The following is a 5100-nucleotide window of genomic DNA, read 5'->3' on the forward strand; positions in this document are numbered from 1 at the left end:
CCTTCACAAGAAATACCAGGCTCTCTGAAGAGGGCCTGCCACTGCCATGAGCCTGGGGTGCGTTAGGGTCTCCTGAGGTCACCACATTTCATCTTCCCCACCCCCACCTGACCCCTGTCCCTAAGGATGGTAGGGGGAAATTGCCAGTCTCCTCATAATTTAAAAAACTATTTTTTTTGCTTCTAGAATCACCGTCCCCCATCACACAATATAATAAAATTTAAAAATAATTACCAGTAACGGCCAAAGAAGGAAAGAGGTTTATCCTCATAAACTGAAAAATGTCCAACAAGAAGAAAAATGAAAGATTTTGGTGTGACTTAGGGCGGCTCCTACATCACTCTTTTCTCCTAGAAGTGAGACATGGGAGAGAAGTGAGTTGGACCCTGAGAATTCTCGCCAGTGCCCCTGATTTGGGTAGAAGCTGCTAAAGTTGGGAGTAGGGAGCTTAGAGAAAAGTCAAGGAAATCTCTTCCAACAGCAGAGGTTCCCACCTATGATCTCAGTGTGGCAGCTGAGCCAGGAAAAGTCCCCAGGTATCACTGTCTGTCAGGACTCCATGCTGAGTCAGGGGACCGATTTGAAACCTAAGGCTATCTGCCCCCAACTCCACACCCCCCCCACACACCCCCAATTGGAAGAGGGAGAACTCCAACTCCGACATTAACAAAATCTTAGAAGAAAGGGTAAGCCCAGTCCTATACCAAAGGCTGCAGGAAGTTTGCCAAGCTCTTTCCAAGCTCCTGCCCTCAGGCTGTAGGAAAGTGGGCGGAATGCAAGCCCCAGGCCTCAAAATGTAGCAGATAAGGTTTGTCAGTGAGAATTCATTTTCTTTCTATCAAAGTAAAAAAGAACTGGGTAGAGCTGCAAATAGGGCAAAGAAAAAAGGTGGTAGCTGACTGGGTTGGTGGAATCAAGATGTTTTTTAAACATGGAACTGGATGAGTGAATAATAGAAAGGAGAAATGAATTATAATTCTGTTAGGCAATGGCCAACTGGCTCTAGCCTCAGTAGTGAGCTCTGGGTTGGAGAAGTAGATTTGAGAATCATCAACATATTTAAGATTGCCTGGGGGTTAGATGAGGTATTTTAGGGGAGCATGTAGACTCAGATGAGTAAAGGGCTTAATAGAGAACTCTGATGATACCAATATTTAATAAATAGGTAGAGGTATTGGAGCCTACAAAGAAATCTACGGAAGAATGACTGTAGTTGATCTCACAAAGGTCACAGAAACAAAGTGTTTCAAGAAGGAAGATCGCAGGGTTGAATAGTGCTAGAAAATCACTAAAGATAGGGCAAAGATTGAGAGAAAGATAAATGCCATATGATTTCACTTATACGCAGAATCTAAGGAACAAAAAGAACAAACTAATCAAATACTGACAAATAATAGAGGATAATTTGGTGACAGACAGAGGGGATGGGGGTTGGGGAGCTGGGAGAATGGGGTGAAGGGTAAAGAAGTACAAATTAGTAGTCAATAGATGGTCACGGGGATGGGGAGCACGGCATAGGGAATGCAATTAGCATTAATATATTGGCTAGGTGGAAAACCACAGGAGTGAAGGAGCAATTAAGGGGATTGTTTTATAAATTATATAAATGTCTAACCAACGTACTGAAACTAATAAAAAAAAAGATAGGGCAAAGAATTCTGGGTTAGCTATAGCAACAAAGGAAGCCATTTGGGGTGTCCAATGAGAGCGTTTCAAGGACGTAATGGAGGAGAAGCAAATTTTTAACGTGTTGACGAGTTACTGGGAGATGATGAAGTGGAAACTGTGATCACATAACTCCTTCAAGAACTATGGCTGAGAAGGAGGTGGGGGAGAGATAGGGCAATGATTGGAGAAAGGCACAGGTGTGATAGACCTTTTTTCAACATGGTAGAGACATGCATTTCTAAATGTTGATGGAAAGTTATCAGAATAGAGGGGGTGAGCAGGGAGAGGCTCGAAGTTCATAGATAGATAGAGAGACAAATAGAGACATACAGAGTGAGGGAGGGGCGGGGAAAAGAGAGAGAGAGAGAATGAGAGAGAGAGGGAGGGAGGGAGGGACAGACAGGCAGACAGACAGACAGACAGACCGAGACAGAGATACAGGAGAGAGAAATGATTGATGGAATCAAGTTTTCTGAAGGTAGAAAGACCTGGGACACAGAGAAGAGAAGGAGGGATTAGTCTTATATATGTATTCCATCATGACAGGAAGGATAGGAGAGTGGGTATTGATTCAGATAACTTAGGAATGCATCAGTGGCAGAATGCTGAAGGAGTTCTCTTCTGATAGCTTCTATTTCCTTGGTGAAGGAGGCGAGGTCATCTTCTGACAATGAGTGAGAGGACCATAGGGCAGGAAGAGTGGAAGAAGTTTGATATAGTCCCTGAGAAAGAGAAAGACTAGTCATTTGGAAACTTAGAAAGGGAGTGGAGGAACGAAAGGGAGTCCTTTGTTTCATTTTCAGCCCCCTGTTCCCAAGAAATAGATGTCTTTTCTTTTTAAAACGTTGAGAGTGTTCAATATGAGCGATCAAGGAGGGTGTGGATAAGCGGGGCTTGAATTCTTCTGCGTCCCTTAAGAGTCAGGTCAGAAAATTCTTCTTATTCCTGTTGGTTTCAGCTTTGAAAGCGGTTCTTTTGTGAGCCTTCCTCAACTCCTTGGCTTGGAATTATGAGAGGATTGTTGACCTAATCACAGTAGCAACTGTGGAAACCATTGGAATCAGGATCCTGGTATTTGGGTTGAGGCAGAAAAGATGTTCAGTGAAGAAACTAGACATGGAGAGGGGTGTCTATTTACCATCTTCTACGGCGAGGTCTACAAGTTATGGCCCGTAGGCCAACTCCAGTCCACTGCTGGGTTTTGTAAAAGTTTCATTGCAATACAGTCATGCCTATGGTTACTTTGCAGCTACAACACCAGAGTCGAGTGGTTGTGACAGAGACCTGATGGTCCACAAAGCCGAAAATATTTACTATTTGACACTTTTACAGAAAATGTTTGCCAGTTTTGTTCTAGAGGGAAAGTGGAAAGGTTTCAGAGGAAGGATAACCTTGAAAAGAATCCCAACTTCCGAGTGTTTTCTTTTCCACAGAATAAGGACACCATTCATTAAATCATCCTTTCATTTAACAAACATTTATTGATTGCTTACTGCGTGCCAGAAGCTGGGAGTGCAGAGATCAATAAGATCCAGTCTCGTCCTTTCAAAGACCACAGCAGAGATAGATGGGTAAACAAATAGTTGGAATACTTAGAGATAAATGCTATGCGTGTGCTATGGGGAGGAAGGGGAGGTGTCTCACCTGGCCCAGATGGGGCTGAGAAGGCTTCACAGAAAAACAGAAGAGGGACCCACCAGCATGTAGGGTTGCCATGGATGAGAATGAAACCAGTTAGGATTGTTACAGCATGAGTAAAGATCAAGGAGAATCAGGAAGGGGGGATTCTTGGAAATGATAGAAGGGGTAAGTGAAGGGAGATGGAGAATGAGCAGTGAGAGAGGCAGAGGAGAGTCAGGAAGGAATCAAGGATATCAATGGGACACATAGGGCAGCATTTCACCACCCTGCCCTTGACACACCTCCCAAGCTGGCCATTGCCTTCCCTGTGGAGGCCCAGCTATGGTTTCAACAGAACATTCATGGTAGCCACCATCAATCATTTGGAATTTGCCCCTGAGATAAAACCTATTGGTGATCTTAAGGTATATACAAGCAATCCTAGGGTATATAAAAATAATTTGTTAACTATGAAGCACCCCCAAAATGTAATGTGCTATTGCTACCAGTCATTAATAAAATAAAATGAAATAAAAACCTAATAATATGGTAATATGTGTAATTCAACCCAGATATCAGAATTTGAAATCTTTTTTGGTAATATACACCTAGCACAGGACATAACCTATTTTTAATAGATTCATTAGACTGTTTTCAAATGGAATCTGAGAAGCATACTCATTCCTGAAGATCATACATGTGATTGAACTGAACAAATGGAGTTTGAAAAGATTGAAGAATGAGACAAAAAATCCTCCTTTATATGTTTAAAATTTTAAGAAAATATTTCAAACATTCAGAATATTCTCAGAAAATAGAATAATATAACACCTATGTATCCACTACCTAGATCTTAAAAGTGCTAATATTTTACCATTGCTTCAGAGCATAATAAAAAGAGTAAAAACATTACAGATACAGTTGATGTCCCTTTTGTGCCTCTTACCCATCCTCCTTATCCTCCCAGAGGTTACCACTCTCTGGAATTTAGTGTCTATCTTTTTCATTCCTAAACTTTTACCACATTTATATCAATAAACTTTAAGCAGAATTGTTTCATGTGTTTTTAAACATTACATAAATGGTAAGGCAATGTAAAACTGTTCTGCCACTTGCCTTTATCATTCCACATTATGTTTTTGAAATGCATCCATGTTGGTCCATGTGTTCATTCATTTTGCAGCTGGTCTTCTTTCTGCTCTTTGGAACCTGCCCAAATTGTGGAAGACAAAAATCAGATAGATCTGACAGCTTCTCAGGGGCAGGTATGAAATAATTTGGTCTCAATTGTATTCTCTTTTTACTCTTTCTTCTCCTTAGTCTCCCTCCCTCTTTTCCTCTCCTGCTCTATTAAGGATTTTGAATATAAAAAGAAACAGCAAAAGGAGGCTATCTCTGAAAGGAGGGTCTGAATTTAGCATCTTGTCTTCCAGAAAAGAACAGACATTTTTCAGGAGCAGCTAACATTTATCAGATACTGGCTGAATGCAAGAACCTGGACTAATCACTTTACAATCACTTTGTAATGTTCACTGCATCCTTGGAAGTCTTCCTGGCTAAGGTCACATAGCTAGGAGGTGGAGATTTTAACCCAGGCGCCCAGAAGCCAAAGCTGATGTACTTAGTTATTCAAAAGGTGAACCCATATTGATCACAAGGAAGGACAGTGTTAGGTGAGCTATTAATAGGAAGAAGCCCTAGAGCTAATGTTTTAACAACTTTTGGCATTGATTTCACTTCTAAAATAAGTATCATAATGACTGTTACTAACAAATAATAATAAAGTACTTACTTAAAAATTCACAAGATTGA

The sequence above is a fragment of the Pteropus alecto genome, unplaced genomic scaffold, assembly GCF_000325575.1.
Source record: "Pteropus alecto unplaced genomic scaffold, ASM32557v1 scaffold42, whole genome shotgun sequence".
In the NCBI taxonomy this organism is placed as follows: domain Eukaryota; kingdom Metazoa; phylum Chordata; class Mammalia; order Chiroptera; family Pteropodidae; genus Pteropus; species Pteropus alecto.